Raw genomic sequence first — 21,611 nt, 5'->3', positions numbered from 1 at the left:
GTGTGTCTTATGCCTCTGAATGGTCTTCAAGAACGCCAGCGTGTAAGTATTTGCACTGTAGCAATGGACGGATGGCACCTCGGTCTGGAATTTAGGTCATAGACATGCTCAAAGGCAATAAATATTAGTTTAAATCATAACGTCTTGATTATACAAATAATATGAACAAGTTGTCCCTATGGAAGTCTGAGGTCCTTAGTCATATCTAGACTTGCTTATTAGGAGGATAGAATGACTACACATCCATGTATTTTTCTTACAGTACAGCCTTGGAGCAAGGCAAGTTAGGTCACTTCGACATTGACAGCGACTCAGCGGTTCTGCCGTTTTGTAAAGGAAAGATTAACAGGTCTGCTTTTCACACTGTTTGCACGTCGCAAGCCAGGACCTTTGTTCGCCAGTCTTCACAACTGTTATGTTATAATCACGATTTCGGTTTTCCTCAAACTGGGCTAGCTGGGTCACTCTTTATTACAGCTGCTGTCATTAACTTCACTACTGAAGGCCACGTAACCTGCCTGAAGGTTCGCGTCTGGTTTGAGTGAGTGAGTTTGGTTGACTTTTGGAACAATACTGACCATATACCACGGCGTGTCTTCTACATTCTGGGGTGGGATCCCCTATGTTACACCTGTCTGAAGTCTACGGTCAGGTTATGGTGCCGACGGACCAAGGGTCATAATCATTTCGAACATTGGATTCAAACCCGTGGTCAACGGATCCTGGCACTACTGAGCAGGTAGCTGTACACGGCGACTGTGACCACTGGGCCATTAGTTCCTGCTTAGGCTTGAAGTGAAATATAATGTCCACCTTTCTGTACATCAGGGGGCGGTGGAGTTGCCTCGTGGTTAAAGCGTTTGCTCGTCACGCCGTAAGGTCTGGTTCGATTCCCCACATCGTACAATGTGTGAAGCCCATTTCTGGTGTCCCCGCCGTGATATTTCTGGAATATTGCGCCAAGCTCAACACACTCATTCTCATCCCACCTTTCTCTGACCACCACAAAAAACTACGTATACCGGTTAATTGAAGACACACACTTGGAAATTGAATTTGACAAAAGGTACAAGCGATATCAAAACGTTACGTAAGTGAGTTTGGTTATAAGCCGCTTTTAGCTTTTCAACAATATCACGGCGGGGGACACCAGAAAAAGGCTTCACACATTGTACCCATATGGGAATCGAACCCCGGGTTATCGACATGACAAGGGAACGCTTTAACCACGTGGCTACCCCGCCGCACTCAAAACGTTACAAGTCGCCAAAACACTGAAAACTTAAGGTCCAAAACACAACAGCGATACCCGGCAAAAACATCAGCATCGAATAATGATTTCTCATTTGAATCATGATCAGCCATCAGCTACATACTACACTTTATCTTCTCCGGTGGGTTATTATTGAATCAAGGTCAGGTAATCACTGACCACTCCTGCGTCCAATTCGGACTAAAGGTGGACAAATTAAGTGTCACATCGTGATACAAATCAATGTCACGTGGCTATGATTGCCAGCTGTGATTGCCTCGAGATTGAACCAGCTTCCATTGTCGTAGCCATTGATCAGCCATCGATCACACCACACTCTTGCCGACACCATCAGCATCTTAATCCAGCAGGCAACATCTGTCGTCCTCTTCATCATGTACAGTGTATATACTGTTTGATTGTTGGATGTCTGCGCCCCTCTCGCTAATGTAAATTATATTTGTTGATTTGTTTGTTGTTTAACGCCACACTCAGCAATATTCCAGCTATTTGACGGCGGTCTGTTAATAATCGAGTCTGGACCAGACAACCCAGTGAGGTCCGGGTTCAAATCCCCACATGGATACAATCTTTCAAGCCTATGATGACATGCCGTGATGTGGCTGAAATATTGTTACAAGCAATGCTAAAACCCTACACAGCAACACGCAGTCGCAGTTTGTTTGTTTGATTATTGTTAAACGCCGCACTCAGCATTCAAGCTATATGACGGCGTTTTGTAAATAGTTGAATCTCAAGAGCATCGATCTATGCATTTGGGATACGATGACATGCATCAACCAAGTCAGCTAGCCTGACCTCCCGATCACGTTAGTCTCCTCTTACGACAAGCATAGCCACCTTTCACAAGCATGGTTTGCTGAAGACCTTTTCTAACCCGTAAATTTTGTAACTCACAAGGGATTGCAGACAACTTTGATTATTTATTTCGTTGTGAGGCTTTAAGAAAACAGGGAATAACATATATCTATACCTAAACTGTCAAAACATTTCGAGTCTAAAACGCCTCTCATGTACTCCTAAATGTAAAGACTTAAGCAGTCTCGACCTGACAATCCAGTGGTTGATATTGTGAGCAACGATCCACACCGTCAAGGTACGGTGGCACGTCATCAACCAAGACACCTACACCATATCCATTTAGTCGGCTCTCACGACCAACATAGGTTGCTGTGGATTCTGTTGTATAAGGTAGACACAATTTAAGAATTACAACTTCCTCATTTACTGTAAAGGCGACGTTTTGGTGTAGATCCTTTTACCGTTGTCAAGCAAGATTGAATCAACACGCGGGATCTACATATGGACTTACAAGCTTGCAACTCACCCCTTGAAACACTATTATAGCTGCCAAATATGTCAACAGGAAGCTCAATAATTGTTTTATGTATGTTTCAGTTGTATTTCTGTGTTGACCTGTAACAGCTGTGGGTATATTGTGTTTTATTACAGATGGAATGAGTATGTGAATACGTACAACAAGAATTATATATTGTCCATGACAAGCAGACCGTGGCGGTTGAAATCTCACTACAGTAAACTACGGTTAGTCAGTTCGTTATAAGCATGTTCGTTATAAACGTACTTTACTGTATTTCATTCGTTTTAAGCGAACACTTAATCTTAACGCTACAAAAGAATATCATAGTTAAAATTTAATTTTTTTCCATGAATATATTGTTTCAAACATAGTTCAACGGTTATGATTCAAATCAATTAAATAAATTATATTAAGTTCATTAAATAACTGCGGTATAGTCACCGGAAAAAAAATTCACTTAATTTTCAGCAATTAGAATATTCATCACTGATTCTTTTCAAATCCCACTCAGATCGTGTGTATCATAAAATAAGTTAACAATAACAAGATAAATGGTCGATATGAACATTAATTAATTACTAAGTATGTCAGAATATTGCAAAGGCCTATTATATCGATCAATGCCTGTGCATACATCGATGTAACAATAGCTTCTAATATGCGTGCTTATCTGAATTGGTTCTATATCTGCCGATCCATTTAGGTAAGGTCAGGTACGAAGGTCACTTAGTGCTGAATATACGTATGTATAATTCAGACTCCGCTAATTGATTGGTTAAACGGAGTACAGGCGATCACTAACCATGACAACTGCATCAACAAAAGCTGGACGCTGGTCAATATCTTGACCTTTTAACACTTACATGGGAATGCACTTGATTGATGTTGTGAAAAGATATTGTTTCAGGTTGCATGGGGTACAAACATGTTATTGTAAATACAACTTAAATAATACTTCTCAATGTTGAAAGTGTATGACGATAGAACGTATACTCACGTTTAAACAAAATATCCGAAACGTCCCTTGTAAGTCTACAATACTTTGACAAGTCTAGATTTCTAGTCTTATACTGTAGAGCTTCTCCGGGCGTCTTTATGTTATATATTAAAATATAATATAAAGGAGCTATACATAATATTTAGATATGAATTAATAAGCATACAGGTGTTTTATTAAGGTTCATTTTCAGTATTTTATATGTGTTAATATGTCATAGTAGAGCGTTTTTTTCTCTTCATTGTCACAAATTTATATATATATATTTCTCCCAGGGCACAAATCATGCCTTCAAAAAAGCCACGTCATAATACACACATCAAATAGACTAGGGCCAGTCTCCAACATCAACAGAGCTGCACATCCTACCATACGTGCGTTCCGATTGCACGTTAAAGAAACTCTTGACTTATTTAATACAATTTTCAGACTTTAATTCAATAATAAAATGTTCCCAACAGTCCTTGTGTCATCATTAGAGGTTATGAAACTAAGACTTGTCTTGCAAATCATTACAATAGAACAGTCTAGGTTATTGTTTGACGTACATTGGCAAACCTCAGCCGGACGGAAGGAAAGGCGGACGTGCCATTTAATCCATGTGGTGAGGATACGCTTATTAAATTGTTATACCACAATGATATGTGCAATTGTATCCTGTGCATTCAGACATACTGGTCGAAAGAAGATAAGCGCCACGTGACAACATAACCCAAATGATCTGATGGCTGTGTGCCGCGCCAACGTCCATGGTTAAGAAACAAGGCTAAATGTCAGCATCGTTTGTCGTCACTACACTACCGAATACACAATAGCAACACTTGGATAGATGCGGAATGTCACACAAAACACTTGCCTTACTGAACATACGATTGATTTGTGTTTATGCCAAACATGCGTTTGCATTGTGTCTTATGCCAAACGTGTCTTTGCCTTGTGTCTTACGCCAAACGTGCGTTTGCCTTGTCTCATGCCAATCATGCGTTTGCCTTGTGTCTTATGCCAACTGTGCGTTTGCCTTGTGACTTGGGCCAATCATGCGTTTGCCTTGTGTCTTATGCCAACTGTGCGTTTGCCTTGTGACTTGGGCCAATCATGCGTTTGCCTTGTTTTTATACCAAACATGCCCATGCGATTTATACTAAACGTGCGCATGCCTTGTACCAAACATTTGATTGCATCTTACCAAACACGTGTGTACCTTGTACCAAAAATACGCGTGCACGATAACAAACATGCGTTTGACTTATACCACACGTTCCCTTATTTATTGCCATCAGTATATTTGTGGCGGTATAATCGCATTAGTACACAAGCCTCGTTACTGGGCTGATTGTATTTCCTTGACAGCCTACAGGTTCCTGGTGATTAATGTTTCCGTGGAGGCTGCGTATGACATTATCTAATACAAAAAGCACGTTTCGTCATCACAGCGTGGGTGATTGCAGAGGTAGGGTGTTGTAGTATGAAACAAACCACTTACAGTCAGGATGATTTACTTGTGTAGGTAAGGCTCCCGTGAAGCCGTGGTTATTTAAGTGATAATTATATATGTTTATGAGAGACTCCATATTATATCATGATCATTTAATTGTTAAGAGAGACTCCATATTATATCATGATCATTTAATTGTAAAGAGAGACTCCATATCATATCATGATCATTTAATTGTTTGTGAGAGACTCCATATTATATCATGATCATTTAATTGTTAAGAGAGACTCCATATTATACCATGATCATTTAATTGTTTGTGAGAGACTCCATATTATATCATGATCATTTAATTGTTTGTGAGAGACTCCATATTATATCATGATCATTTAATTGTTAAGAGAGACTCCATATTATACCATGATCATTTAATTGTTTGTGAGAGACTCCATATTATATCATGGGCATTTAATTGTTATGAGAGACTCCATATTCTATCATGATCATGTCATTGTTATGAGAGACTCCGAATTATACCATGATCATTTAATTGTTATGAGAGACTCCATATTCTATCATGATCATTTAATTGTTATGAGAGACTCCATATTATACCATGATCATTTATTTGTTAAGAGAGACTCCAAGTAACTCTTCATTAATTATTTGTGAGAGACTGCCATTAAATTATTTAATAGAAAAATCAAAACAATGAAGCCATAATCAACTATTAGTTGATGTAGCTTATCAGTGATGATCACGCATACAGCGTTGTGAGAGCATGTCTATGGTGAGAGAACATTTGTATACTGAGAGAGCGTGTCTATACTGAGAGTGTGTGTATACTGAGAGAGCGTGTATATATTGAGACAGCATGTCTGTACTCAGAGAGCACGTCTGTACTCAGAGAGCACGTATATATTCAGAGAGCATGTCTGTACTGAGAGAGCACGTATATGTTCAGAGAGCATTTCTATACTGAGAGAGCATATCTGTACTGAGAGAGCATATCTATACTGAGAGAGCATGTCTGTACTGAGAGAGCATGTATATATTGAGAAAGTACGTCTGTACTGAGAGAGCATGTCTATACCGAGAGACATTTCTATACTGAGAGAGCATGTATATATTGAGAGAGCATGTCTGTACTGAGAGAGCATGTATATACTGAGAGAGCATATCTGTACTGAGAGAGCATGTCTATACTGAGAGAGCATATCTGTACTGAGAGAGCATGTATATATTGAGAAAGTGCGTCTGTACTGAGAGAGCATGTCTGTACTGAGAGAGCATGTCTGTACTGAGAGAGCATATATGTACTGAGAGAGTGTGTATATATTGAGAGAGCATGTCGGAAATGAGAGCATGTCTATACTGAGAGAGCATGTATATATTGAGAGAGCATGTCTGTACTGAGAGAGCATGTATATACTGAGACAGCATGTCTGTACTGAGAGAGCATGTCTGTACTGAGAGAGCATGTATATATTGTGAGAGCATGTCAAAACTAAGAGAGCAAGTCTGTACTGAGAGAGCATGTATATATTGAGAGAACACATTTGCTCTGAGAGGGCATGTATATATTGATAGAACACATCTGCACTGAGAGAGCATGTATATATTGATAGAGCTTGTATGTACTGAGAGAGCATGTATATATTGAGAGAGCTTGACTGTACTGCGAGAGCATGTATATATCGAGAGAGCATGTCTGTACTGAGAGAGCATGTATATATCGAGAGCATGTCTGTACTGAGAGAGCATGTATATATCGAGAGCATGTCTGTACTGAGAGAGCATGTATATATCGAGAGCATGTCTGTACTGAGAGAGCATGTATATATCGAGAGAGCATGTCTGTACTGAGAGAGCATGTATATATTGAGAGAACACATCTGTACTGAGAGAGCATGTATATACTGAGAGAGCATGTCTGTACTGAGAGAGCATGCATATACTGAGAGAGCATGTCTGTACTGAGAGAGCATGTATATATTGAGAGAACACGTCTGTACTGAACTGCATGTATATACTGAGAGAGCATGTCTGTACTGAGAGAGCATGTATATATTGAGAGAGCATGTCTGTACTGAGAGACCATGTATATATTGAGAGAGCATGTCTGTACTGAGAGAGCATGTATATATTGAGAGCATGTCTGTACTGAGAGAGCATGTATATATCGAGAGCATGTCTGTACTGAGAGAGCATGTATATATCGAGAGAGCATGTCTGTACTGAGAGAGCATGTATATATTGAGAGAACACATCTGTACTGAGAGAGCATGTATATACTGAGAGAGCATGTCTGTACTGAGAGAGCATGCATATACTGAGAGAGCATGTCTGTACTGAGAGAGCATGTATATATTGAGAGAACACGTCTGTACTGAACTGCATGTATATACTGAGAGAGCATGTCTGTACTGAGAGAGCATGTATATATTGAGAGAGCATGTCTGTACTGAGAGACCATGTATATATTGAGAGAGCATGTCTGTACTGAGAGAGAATGTATATATTGAGAGAGCATGTCTGTACTGAGAGAGCATGTATATACTGAGACAGCATGTCTGTACTGAGAGAGCATGTACATACAGAGAGAGCATGTATGTACCGAGAGAGCATGTATATACTGAGAGAGCATGTCTGTACTGAGAGAGCATGTCTGTACTGAGAGAGCATGTATATACTGAGACAGCATGTCTGTACTGAGAGAGCATGTACATACTGAGAGAGCATGTATGTACCGAGAGAGCATGCATATACTGAGAGAGCATGTCTGTACTGAGAGAGCATGTATATATTGAGAGAGCATGTCTGTACTGAGACAGCATGTCTGTACTGAGAGAGCATGTCTGTACTGAGAGAGCATGTATATACTGAGAGAGCATGTATACACTGAGACAGCATGTCTGTACTGAGAGAGCATGTATATACTGAGAGAGCATGTATACACTGAGAGAGCATGTCTGTACTGAACTGCATGTATGTGCACATAGACCTTTGAGAGTTCGACATGAGGGGGCCGTTATTTAGGCCAGGTATTCTGAGCGTCGCGTCAACATGAACTCCATCAATCATCACCTGTCGACAGTCACATGATGTCGGATGAGTCTGTAGGCAATGTGATAACATATTTAAGGTCATAGTTTACAAAACGAAACTTAGAAACACAATACACATCAAATACCACTAGCACATCTTCCATAATGCCTCTGTTCTACCATTCTTCCAACCCATACACAAACACGATGGTATATTCACACACGGTGCCAAGGTGCTCACACTTTTTGTGCATCGGTATCTTTGAATAAAACGTTCGTCAAATCTGACACTGTCTTCATAAGAACATATTCACTTCCAGGAGATGACTTAAAAACGTACCGTACACGAGCCGCGGAACAGAAATCGATAATTCCCAACCACTTTCGACTATTCCTGTATATCAAGAAACGCAACATCAAAGATTGAAATTTAATGCATTTCTCACAAGCCTGAGTCTAGAATTGAACAAAAGACAAGAAAAGGGGCCTATCAAACAAACATGCCACTGGAAAAAATATTAATGTGACGCAGACAGAATTTCACTAATAATAGATCACTCTCTGGCACTGTACATGCGCGCTAATCAAATACACCCTAAAGTGTCCTCGACGTCAAACTACACATGGATGTGTAGCGAGTTGCACAAACACGCCCTGGCTCGCGGGACGAGTAAAGTCACGCCCATTCACATGTAGCCTATAGCTATAGGGTTGAAGGTTATTTCGTTAATGTGTTTAGCAACTCAACGACATATATCTAAGTCCCCCGACGACATTGCATGTACGTGTAACTAGGTCAAACGATATCAAGGACTCCTGTTATCGTGTTATCACACTGTATTGTATTTATCATTGTAAGTGATACACTTCGGGATCGACTAGTTTTTAATAAAGTGAAATTGGAAAATTTGTGTTGGTGGTCAAAACAAATGAATGACCCCTCCTTTCGGAGAATACATTTTTTTCTTGAAGCGAGAAAAGTCGACCACATATTCTGTGTCTAACGAAAATACAAATAAAACACGAGACTGGTGACTGTATATATTTGCGCTGCATGACCTTTGTCGACGAATCTGTTCTTAACTTGTCCCTTGTTGAAATTTCTTTCCTTAAACCCATTATATTCGCATCAAGCTGGGCAATAAATATTCATATTTTAGAATGGTTAGATCTTATCAAACAGACAAAAAAATAATAATGTTACAAATTTCAAAGCTGACAAACAACACTGTAAGGTTGTCTGGTTTCCAGATGGAAAACGAAACTATCAGCAACGTATATATTGCAATATGACGCAAATATTGAAACATAGTTATCCCATTTCACAATGAATCCAATGGTTACATGCATTCGTCAGCACTAGCCCCTTTCCGTAACCTACAAGAAGACTCGTCCCCCTATCGATGAATGTTATGTGCGAAAAAACGACAAACCAATCAGAATGCGCGTATGATTTCGAGTTCTTTGTCAAATAATCCCTCAGAAATAATTTTTGATTGTGCATATGTTTTGCACCTAAAAATATACCCAAGACACAGTTGAATGTGTTCAATCATACTGACTAATTCCGCATGTCCAGATGTGCTTTAAATTGCATCTGAAATATATATAACATATGGGGAAATATATGTGAACCATTACGCAACGAGTTGACAATTGTTTTAGGTATGCCCGTTTGCGCTAAGACGGAACTCAGTCGCAAAAATGGCCATGAGAGGGGCACGAGTCGGCATGTCCCGGAATAACACGAGTTGGTCACGAATGGGTTACATGTACCTATGACGTCATATCAAAGGAATATTATGACGTCAGGGGACAATAATGTAGTTGATCTGTCACATAAGAGAGTGGGTGAGTGAATAATGTTTATGTACCATGTAATGGTTGGGTTTCTCGGCAGGATAAAGCCAACGGATAAAAACGATATCCGTTGGGGTCAAATGCGGATAGAGATGCAAATATCAAAGGTCACGTAGGGACTACTTTCAGTGTTTATAAACAAACATGGCGTCGCTCTTGTCATTCGGCGATCGAGTCAGAATTAGCTATCGGGAATCTGGAGAAACTACTGGGATTCTTGCTACCATTATTGAAAGAATTGTCTAATAAACTGAACAGCAGTGTCTAACTGTGACGTAGCTTAGGCATTTTACAAGTTTGGGCAACTTTGGAGATATAAATTGCTACAATTTTGCGAGGGCACTAGGCCTACCCAAGCGGGATCTTTCGCCAAATCTGTGCGAGTAGACCTCTGCGGCTTGGAATCTTTTACACAAATAAAAATGGTTGGATTTGGCCGAAATATGTTCGAATTGTTACCTTTTTTCGTTTTGTCGCTTTGTGTACATCTGACTTTGTGTACGCCTGATCACCTCTAAAGCCGCATCAGAAATATCACAATTATCGCGACAAATTAAAAATCGTCCTATGATCAGCATTATAATAACACCAGGTTCATGTAATAGGCGGGGTGTTCCTCGTGACGTGTCAAACATATCAGTTATACCTACAGCGCTACTCCTAAAATAGTTTTATCTACTGATCAACAGGACTCATAAAGAAAATTTATTGTTCCTTTGATTTATTAACAGATAAAAAAGACGATGAATTAACGTGTCATTGCAAATGTCAGTCTGTTGTATCTCGCGCTACTTCATCATGCTCGAACGAAAGGCTGACTTTAAACCTTTAAAGGTTTATTATCCTGAATTCTAGACTTACACAATGACTCATTGGCGTTATGTACATGCGCTTTGAAGAGAAGTCGGGAACAAAGGCTCTTTATTCGATAATCGCAAGTTCAGCCTCCCATTAAGCCACTTCTCACTTTTCAAATATACTACGCACTACGTTTTTCGATTAAACTGAAATGAAAATCGTCAGATAAAGTTGTCGTGACCTAATTAACTTTTCGTTGAGGAAACAGGTTTCATGTTTCATGTACTTTCATATCAGCGCGAGAACGGGTGGTGCATGATAAATGAAGTTTAGATAATTAATATTTATTTATGAAATAAACATGTCTTTAGCGTATTTGAGTCCTAGAAACCTCATTTGAAACCGCTAATTTGGTTAGCTGAAAATAAATACTAGGTGTTCCAGCGAACATTGACTAAACTTAATAAACAGCTCAAAAGAAGTAAAAGAACACTAGTATCTTTCAAATAAATATACTTCATCTGTCGTATCATGACAGATTAGCTGTAGAAATATGAAAGAATCATGGCATGACAGATTAACTATAGAAATATGAAAGAATCATTGCAAGACAGATTAACTGTAGACATATGAAAGAATCATGGCATGACAGGGTAACTATAGAAATATGAAAGAATCATGGCATGACAGGTTAACTGTAGAAATATGAAAGAATCATGGCATGACAGGTTAACTGTAGAAATATGAAAGAATCATGGCGTGACAGATTAGCTATAGTTATATGAAAGAATCATGGCGTGACAGATTAGCTATAGTTATATGAAAGAATCATGGCGTGACACATTAGCTATAGTTATATGAAAGAATCATGGCGTGACAGATTAGCTATAGTTATATGAAAGAATCATGGCATGACAGATTAACTAAAGAAATAGGAAAGAATCATGGCATGACAGATTAACTATAGAAATATGAAAGAATCATGGCATGACAGGTTAACTGTAGAAATACGAAAGAATCATGGCATGACAGGGTAACTATAGAAATATGAAAGAATCAAGGCATGACAGGTTTACTATAGAAATAGGAAAAAATCATGGCATGACAGATTAACTAAAGAAATATGAAAGAATCATGGCATGACAGGTTTACTATAGAAATATGAAAGAATCATGGCATGACAGATTAATTAAAGAAATACGAAAGAATCATGGCATGACAGGGTAACTATAGAAATACGAAAGAATCATGGCACGACAGGTTAACTATAGAAATACGAAAGAATCATGGCATGACAGGGTAACTATAGAAATACGAAAGAATCATGGCATGACAGGTTTACTATAGAAATAGGAAAGAATCATGGCATGACAGATTAACTAAAGAAATATGAAAGAATCATGGCATGACAGGTTAACTATAGAAATATGAAAGAATCATGGCATGACAGGTTAACTATAGAAATATGAAAGAATCATGGCAAGACAGATTAACTGTAGAAATATGAAAGAATCATGGCATGACAGGTTAACTATAGAAATATGAAAGAATCATGGCATGACAGGTTAACTATAGAAATATGAAAGAATCATGGCATGACAGGTTAACAATAGAAATATGAAAGAATCGTGGCATGACAGGTTAACTATAGAAATATGAAAGAATCATGGCATGACAGATTAACTATAGAAATATGAAAGAATCATGGCATGACAGGTTAACTATAGAAATATGAAAGAATCGTGGCATGACAGGTTAACTATAGAAATATGAAAGAATCATGGCATGACAGATTAACTATAGAAATATGAAAGAATCATGGCATGGCAGATTAACTATAGAAATATGAAAGAATCATGGCATGACAGGTTAACTATAGAAATATGAAAGAATCATGGCATGACAGGTTAACTATAGAAATATGAAAGAATCATGGCATGACAGGTTAACTATAGAAATATGAAAGAATCATGGCATGACAGATTAACTATAGAAATATGACAGAATCATGGCATGACAGGTTAACTATAGAAATATGAAAGAATCATGGCATGACAGATTAACTATAGAAATACGAAAGAATCATGGCACGACAGGTTAACTATAGAAATACGAAAGAATCATGGCATGACAGGGTAACTATAGAAATACGAAAGAATCAAGGCATGACAAGTTTACTATAGAAATAGGAAAAAATCATGGCATGACAGATTAACTAAAGAAATATGAAAGAATCATGGCATGACAGATTAACTATAGAAATATGAAAGAATCATGGCATGACAGGTTAACTATAGAAATATGAAAGAATCATGGCATGACAGGTTAACTATAGAAATATGAAAGAATCATGGCATGACAGGTTAACTATAGAAATATGAAAGAATCATGGCATGACAGATTAACTATAGAAATATGAAAGAATCATGGCATGACAGATTAACTATAGAAATATGAAAGAATCATGGCATGACAGGTTAACTATAGAAATATGACAGAATCATGACAAGACAGATTAACTGTAGAAATATGAAAGAATCATGGCATGACAGGTTAACTATAGAAATATGAAAGAATCATGGCATGACAGGGTAACTATAGAAATATGAAAGAATCATGGCATGACAGATTAACCATAGAAATATGAAAGAATCATGGCATGGCAGATTAACTATAGAAATATGAAAGAATCATGGCATGACAGATTAACTATAGAAATATGAAAGAATCATGGCACGACAGGTTAACTATAGAAATACGAAAGAATCATGGCATGACAGGGTAACTATAGAAATACGAAAGAATCATGGCATGACAGGTTTACTATAGAAATAGGAAAGAATCATGGCATGACAGATTAACTAAAGAAATATGAAAGAATCATGGCGTGACAGATTAGCTATAGTTATATGAAAGAATCATGGCGTGACAGATTAGCTATAGTTATATGAAAGAATCATGGCGTGACACATTAGCTATAGTTATATGAAAGAATCATGGCGTGACAGATTAGCTATAGTTATATGAAAGAATCATGGCATGACAGATTAACTAAAGAAATAGGAAAGAATCATGGCATGACAGATTAACTATAGAAATATGAAAGAATCATGGCATGACAGGTTTACTATAGAAATAGGAAAGAATCATGGCGTGACAGATTAGCTATAGTTATATGAAAGAATCATGGCGTGGCAGGTTAACTATAGAAATATGAAAGAATCATGGCATGACAGGTTTACTATAGAAATATGAAAGAATCATGGCATGACAGATTAACTAAAGAAATATGAAAGAATCATGGCGTGACAGATTAGCTATAGTTATATGAAAGAATCATGGCGTGGCAGATTAGCTATAGAAATATGAAAGAATCATGGCATGACAGATTAACTAAAGAAATATGAAAGAATCATGGCGTGGCAGATTAGCTATAGTTATATGAAAGAATCATGGCGTGGCAGATTAGCTATAGTTATATGAAAGAATCATGGCGTGACAGATTAGCTATAGTTATATGAAAGAATCATGGCGTGGCAGATTAGCTATAGTTATATGAAAGAATCAGGCAAAGTATTCACACGAAGGAATAAAGCCTCAATATTTCTCGGGTCCAGTCCGATTAAACAAAGTTTTACAAGCCTGAAGATCACAGCACTCCCATATCCATTCTACAATTGACAAGAAAATTACCAACGTTCATTCGGAGAAAACTGATATCCTCTCGTTGCGTGTAGCGTGTATGAAATAACAGCATAACTATCATAATTATATGCATCATTATCATCATTATAGTACAATAACAAGGGAGGTGGGAATTGTTTATCTTCAATCACGTGCCATGAATATGGCGTTCAGATTCACAGATTGTTTACTATAATGGTCACATTGACTGCTGGCACGTGAACTATGTGGTCAGCAGAGCTCGCACTATGGATTGGGTTGCTATATTTCACACAAGCCAAAATATTCGGTCTCGGTCTGAATATCAAGAATGTTACCACGACCCTCCTCTCTGACCTTGAATACATCTGGAACTGGGTCAAGAAGTATATAGGCATTAACTCTACCTATACTCCCGTTGTTGTTTGCTTGATATGGAAACAATTTTACAACGTCGTTAAAACTCGCCCCTGTTATTTATTATATGAATCACTATCCTCAGGACGAATACCGCCCTTATAGGGCAACGTGTTCTGGTAATGTTTCATGGTTGGTTGGTTTGTTGTTTAACGCCACACTCAGCAATATTCCAGCTATATGACGGCGGTCTGTAAATAATCAGTATATTTATAGTCAGTATTTATGAATATATGAGCATGAATTGCACACGAAAATCAGAAAACCTGCATCAGTGACAAGTGATTGATATCAACGTCCACGTTCTTTCAATGGGACGTATCGGTACACATGCTTGTATCATATTTGATAAAGGTACAACGTCTCAACCGACTTCCTTGATAAAGAGTGGCTGGCGATTTATAGCTCCTTTGTATCATGAATTGTTACGTATGGTGATATATGTTTATGGTTCTATACTAGTTTGAAAAAAAATCTGTGATAAGTCTAGTTATTTTACTGTCCTTCGACGACCGGCCTTTATACAGTCTAAATGTATCTATTTTGAATGTACTTGTAGTTTCTCTCATCACGATGTGGCTGAAATATTGCCGATGTGAGGTTAAATTTTAACTCAACCACGCACTCACTCTGATAAAGGTACGAGCACCTGTACCGATCTCCTTGATAAAAGTACAAACGCCTCTACCGACCTCCTTGATAAAAGTACAAACGCCTCTACCGACCTCCTTGATAAAAGTACAAACGCCTCTACCGACCTCCTTGATAAAGGTACTAGCGCCTCTACCGACCTCCTTGATAAACGTACAAGCACCTCAACCGACCTCCTTGATAAAAGTACAAGCACCTCTACCGACCTTCTTGATACAAGTACAAACGCCTCTACCGATCTCCTTGATAAAGGTACTAGCGCCTCTACCGACCTCCTTGATGAAGGTACAAACGCCTCTACCGACCTCCTTGATAAAAATACAAACGCCTCTACCGACCTCCTTGATAAAGATACTCGCGCCTCTACCGACCTTGATAAAAGTACAAGCACCTCTACCGACCTCCTTGATACAAGTACAAACGCCTCAATCGACCTCCTTGATAAAAATACAAACGCCTCTACCGACCTCATTGATAAAGATACTAGCGCCTCTACCGACCTTGATAAAAGTACAAGCACCTCTACCGACCTCCTTGATACAAGTACAAACGCCTCAATCGACCTCCTTGATAAAAATACAAACGCCTCTACCGACCTCCTTGATAAAGATACTAGCGCCTCTACCGACCTTGATAAAAGTACAAGCACCTCTACCGACCTCCTTGATACAAGTACAAACGCCTCAATCGACCTCCTTGATAAAAGTACAAACGCCTCTACCGATCTCCTTGATAAAGGTACAAGCGCCTCTACCGACCTCCTTGATAAAGGTACAAGCGCCTCTACCGACCTCCTTGATAAAGGTACTAGCACCTCTAACGACCTCCTTGATAAAAGTACAAGCATATCTACCGACCTCCTTGATAAAGGTACAAGCACCTCTACTGACCTCCTTGATAAAAGTACAAACGCCTCTACCGACCTCCTTGATAAAAGTACAAGCACCTCTACCGACCTCCTTGATAAAGGTACTAGCACCTCTACCGACCTCCTTGATAAAGGAACTAGGACCTCTACTGACCTCCTTGATAAAGGTACTAGCGCCTCTACCGACCTCCTTGATGAAGGTACTAGCGCCTCTACCGACCTCCTTGATAAAGGTACTAGCGCCTCTACCGACCTCCTTGATTAAGGAACTAGGACCTCTACTGACCTCCGTGATAAAGGTACTAGCGCCTAGCAATATTTCAGCAACATGACGGAGGAAATGGGCTGCACAGATTGTAGCCATGTGGAGAATCAAAACCCGGTCCTTCGGCTTGTCGAGCGAACGCTTTTCCAACAGGCTACCCAACCGCCCCTTAACAACTTCTAAATGCCAGTTAAACACAGCGACAAGTGATAGTTCACTCGTATTCCCGAACACCATACATTCTGTGACATCCCCATTATATACTTACAAGCTCACATTCCACTGAGCTGCGACAGTAGACCATCGCAAGACATGAATCTCACATTCACAGACATTGTATAACTATTTCATGGACATCAGGTTGCCATACGGGGGAAACAGATATAAACACATCCTCGTCATTTGTTGGAATCAGACTGGTTAGATATTGTATACACGTATCATGCAATATTGATTATATAACTATCTTTCTTCATGGGATAATATTAGCTCTGGAATTTCACCCCAAATGGATCCACAAGAAGAATCCAGATCTCAATTGCCAATACAAACATGGTGTTGTGGAAATGACGTCATGTTCACGATTACTAAATAAACTGCCGGGGGAAATTGGATTGGACCAAAACATTACAAACATTATCAAGACGTCACTAGGCTGAAAACAGTCGCCGAAACAAGGTCCCAAACACAGCCATGTTGCTCTTACCAAATACATCACCATTGAATAACCATTTACTGTTTTTCATTGTAGCTACCACCATACACGGTATACTTACAAATGCCAGGCAGTTTATCACATCCGATCAACACATGATTAAGATGCTAAGAGAAATAATTCTAAAAGATGCAAACGAATTATCCAGACATGTTTGCAAGATGTGACAAAGGGCGGATTTCATTTATTAAATTGACCTGTTGCAGAAAAAGCAAATTTAGAGAATAACTTTCTAATATATATAACAAAAAATCATACAACAAAGGATATACAATACAATTGATAATTATCATGAGTACATCATGTACACACAAATAGTGACATTAAATTTAAACCCAACGCATCTAATCTCAAAGATGAGGAAAGAAATAACCTGTCCGCTATTAATAGAATACGAGACTGGAGCAAGTCTAGACGAAAATATCAATAAGGATATTCTTTATCCACTTACAAGGAAAAGACGAGGGCAAAAAAAGTGGATACACAGGAATTTTATAACCGGGCGTGTCATTCACATAGCGTTGGGCCATTGAGCACATCCTCTTACAGTGAATAACATCAGCGGCATTGAGCATGACACATTATGATAAGGATTTCAATGGCTCTGTCTATTTCTCCCTCTTGGCTGTGTAGATCAATAGCGCGGACTAGGGTGCTGGATGTAACAGATTAACGCCTAATTAATTCAATATTGATAAGAGGACGTGAAATATTCATGCATAACGGCTTTAATATTCTGCTTACCTGTTTGATTGCACTTGCTCATAGGAGGTCGACACGATAGCGCCATTGTCTCATTGACAGGTGGAACGACTTTCACGTTCAAACTGAATTACTGACAATTAGGCATTGCGTGTTTCTGTTGTGTTAATACTTTCCATTTTTTTGTTGTGTATTTTGAGAATCGTTATGTTTATTTTTTTTCTGTAGGTGACACAAATGCTGACATGACTGTATATAATTAACTTGCCTTTTCTCAGACCAGCAGTTATAAAAACAAACATGCGGTTTGGCAGTGATTTCGATATTGATCGACATGTACAATCACGCCGGCTGTCTGACACGTGATGGGGCATGTGTTCTTACACCTGTAATTAAGCAGGAAGAACACAAACAATTTACCGCTATCTAACATAAACAAAAACAGTACATAAGTTAACGGTAAAACTCGTAACCCCTGCCTTGAATTTTATTAAAGCCATAACCCCTGGCTGGAAGTATTAAAAATCATTTATGTAGGATTTGTGTTAAGAGTTAGGGTTAGGGTAAGGGCTGGGGTTAGGGATGGGGTTAGGGTTAGGGTTAGGGTTCGGGTTCGGGTTCGGGTTCGGGTTAGGTTGCCCTAACCCAGGCAAACTTTTAAGCAGGGGTCATTGGCGGAAATATTTCCTTGTTCCGTTAGTAACTAATACATCAAATTGAGACAGTAATATTAAGCAAACAGGCATATCTGTGGCCATTTCACAAACCACTTCATTTACATCTTGAAGCACAGTGATTTTGGCTATAGGTAATAGATCGACACGTCATTATAGCTGTGAAGCTGTATACTAGGTAGGTAGTCACTATTAAACATAGCTAGTTACTAATGACATACAAAGTGACTTCAATAATCACATCATAACGCCTTCTGTCTTCTTGTGTATGTGGAAGGGCACTTAACACCTAAATACATGGGCGTATCAGGGAACCTTGTTAAAGTGCATGCGCGGGATGAAGGGGTACAAATCCAGGGGTGCTGTAGGGGTGCGCATCCCGTTTCTTGGCAGCAAAACCTTACCATTTATACTACTCACAAAAAGTTAAAGTACACCAGAAGCTCATATAATTATAGCTAATCTGTCTGCCATGACAGATTAACTATAGCAATATGAGTGTGAGTTAAAATTTAACGTCGCATCGGAATTATGTCAGCCATATAGTGTATATGGCAATATGTAAGAATCGGTGTTCTTTAACTTCTTTGAGTAGTATATATACATTTTTAGGTTTGATAGGTGATCGAGTGTGTAAACGTATTAACTTGCTACTCTGATATGTTTTCATCCAAATACACTAAATAACACGAAATGCCAAAATATACACCTCCCCTTAAAAAAAGCTGTATCGGCGATTGTATATGCAAAATGTGGAAGCGAAACAACACTTTGATAAGCACGACAATAAGTTCTGACTATGCACAGTACCAGGTTTGAGCACGGACCTATACAAGTCCGTGGTTTGAGGTAGTTCAACTGCGACCTGTTCAACGCACGCAATCTCTGTTATGCAAATGTAACGGACTAAATAAGCATATGCACTAAACAACATGAATGCAATATTAATACATTTTTGTATTTCCCATAGATTTATGACACAACACGAACATCAGCTGTACAGCAGCTTGAATGTTAATGGCACGCGCACGTGGATCGTGCGATTATTATCGCCTAAACAGCTGACGATTGCTTCACAGGAACGTAATATAGCGTCAATGCGTTTATCTTATTTGATAGAGAAATTAAATTCCAAATATTTAGGGACCCCCATAGCCTGCTCGTAAACAGCGCAAAGCAAGGAAACAAACAAACATTTTAGAATGACCCGGGAAGAATAAAAAGCGGGTCAAAGGGCGACCAAGTACAATTTAAGCTGGTTGGCTGAAAGCTGTTCTTCACAGGGCCCCATTGTACTTCCTTCACAACTCAATACAAACTAAAATAGCTAAAACTTTGGCGTTTTCATCACTATTGCTAACCTCCGCCCAACACAAATAAATATTTCTTGGTTGCCATGGTAACTTGACAATGACTCCGACAATACATATTTAGAATTATACAGATGTTTACAATGTGTTAGAACAGCGGGGGCTGGAATGCGGTGTGTCTCCAGTGATAATATCATTACCCGATCGGCGAAGTATACACAGCAACAAATCCATCACCGAACGTACTCTTAAACCCTCGAGACTAAACCGTTTTCTTATCGCCGACCTGCTAATCTCTACCGCCATATTACACAAGACCCGGAAGTATTTCAGGAGCAGGAATCAATTAGCCACATCCTTTAATTATATTCCCTCTACATGAGGAAATAGCCTTGACAGGATTTCGTCATAAATGGCGAATTTATGGCAAACCAGTGACACTAAATCGTCACGCTAGTTGCTCATTTGTATGACCGCTGTTCACTGATGTGTGCAAAATATATTTCATATATTATATATCACAGTTTATCAATACATCGCTAAAATCACAATCGAAATGAAAGAGGATGCAAACTCACACGATATGCGTCTCAATGTAAATCCTTCCCAGAGGTTAGAAAAACGCCATAGCTGTTCGCTGATGTTTCTATTTTTACCTCAACGCCAAACGACATGGGCCGGTAAAGGCAGACACGACACCTGGGGTCGACGCGATCTCGTGCGATGAGACGAGTCAGTCAGTAGCTGTATCCCCAGTGATGAAGGATAACTGATAATCAGGCCAGCTATATGCATATCACGTGAGGTTACACTGAGAGGTTAAAGTATATCTACCATGTTTACCCAGTGCAATTAAACACTACGTATTCTACCATCAAATCACGTGAAGCGATACAGCAACGGTTAAACTCTCATCAATGACCTATCAGTCAGCTCAAATCAGTCTGTCAATCAAACAAATACGTAGTCAATAGCGTGTCATTGACTATAGCTTGTACATTTCACACGCAAACAGTTAGATGATAGATACATGCATATGAAGATTTACCGGCCTACCTTCACGGTGTAGCTTTCTCAATGCAATCCTGTTCGCGCCTGTGTGCCACACAACTCGTGTGAGTCTGTCACAGCGTAAACAAGGGAAGCCCCAAGCGACTAAATTTAGCTTTGATAGACAGCGGGATACCCTCGCTGGGATGACATGGGGGTCGTGGTGACGTAATTATAGCAATTACGTTCACCAAATACACATGTATTAGTTTACACATCGGATTTCTAATTACATGGAGATATCACGGCGTTGTTGTGGACTGACTGTGTGCTCGTTCAAGCTGACCTCGTAACCTGAGTCTTTGGTTAATGTCTAGGTTTCGATCTTACGAACTGCTTTTAACCATTTGCCTTTAGCTATTATTTTCCTTAAGAAACTTAAACGCGGGTAATATAGCAAAAGACGAAAGTAAAATCGTTTATATGTATAGAAGCAGTATGTTTTCAATTGTAAATAAAATGTATTTACTTAAATATTGTTTTTATTGCAGAATTCAGACTCTGAAACAAAAAGGTTTTAGCACAAGCAATCACTTTTATGTATTCTGACACAAATTGATCATAC

The 21,611-nt window shown here is 38.9% G+C and overlaps 1 protein-coding gene across 2 annotated transcripts in view; it reads right to left on the bottom strand.

Annotated features, from left to right (window-relative positions):
• Positions 1–21,141, bottom strand: part of LOC139459895 (uncharacterized) — a 57,885-nt gene extending 36,744 nt beyond the window's left edge. Inside the window, exon 1 of one of the 2 annotated variants that reach the window (XM_071241610.1) lies at positions 21,053–21,141. The gene's annotated coding sequence lies outside the window, so the exon portion shown is untranslated. Of the gene's footprint in view, positions 1–20,574; positions 20,728–21,052 lie in introns of those variants that run through there. The other variant, XM_071241613.1, reaches the window with a different exon arrangement.
• Positions 21,142–21,611: the final 470 nt, after the last annotated feature.

The sequence above is a fragment of the Haliotis cracherodii genome, unplaced genomic scaffold (assembly GCF_022045235.1).
Source record: "Haliotis cracherodii isolate W230 unplaced genomic scaffold, xgHalCrac1.p SCAF_13, whole genome shotgun sequence".
Classification (NCBI taxonomy): domain Eukaryota; kingdom Metazoa; phylum Mollusca; class Gastropoda; order Lepetellida; family Haliotidae; genus Haliotis; species Haliotis cracherodii.
Note: the sequence above shows the minus strand (reverse complement) of the source record. Positions and strands in the feature narration are given on the sequence as shown.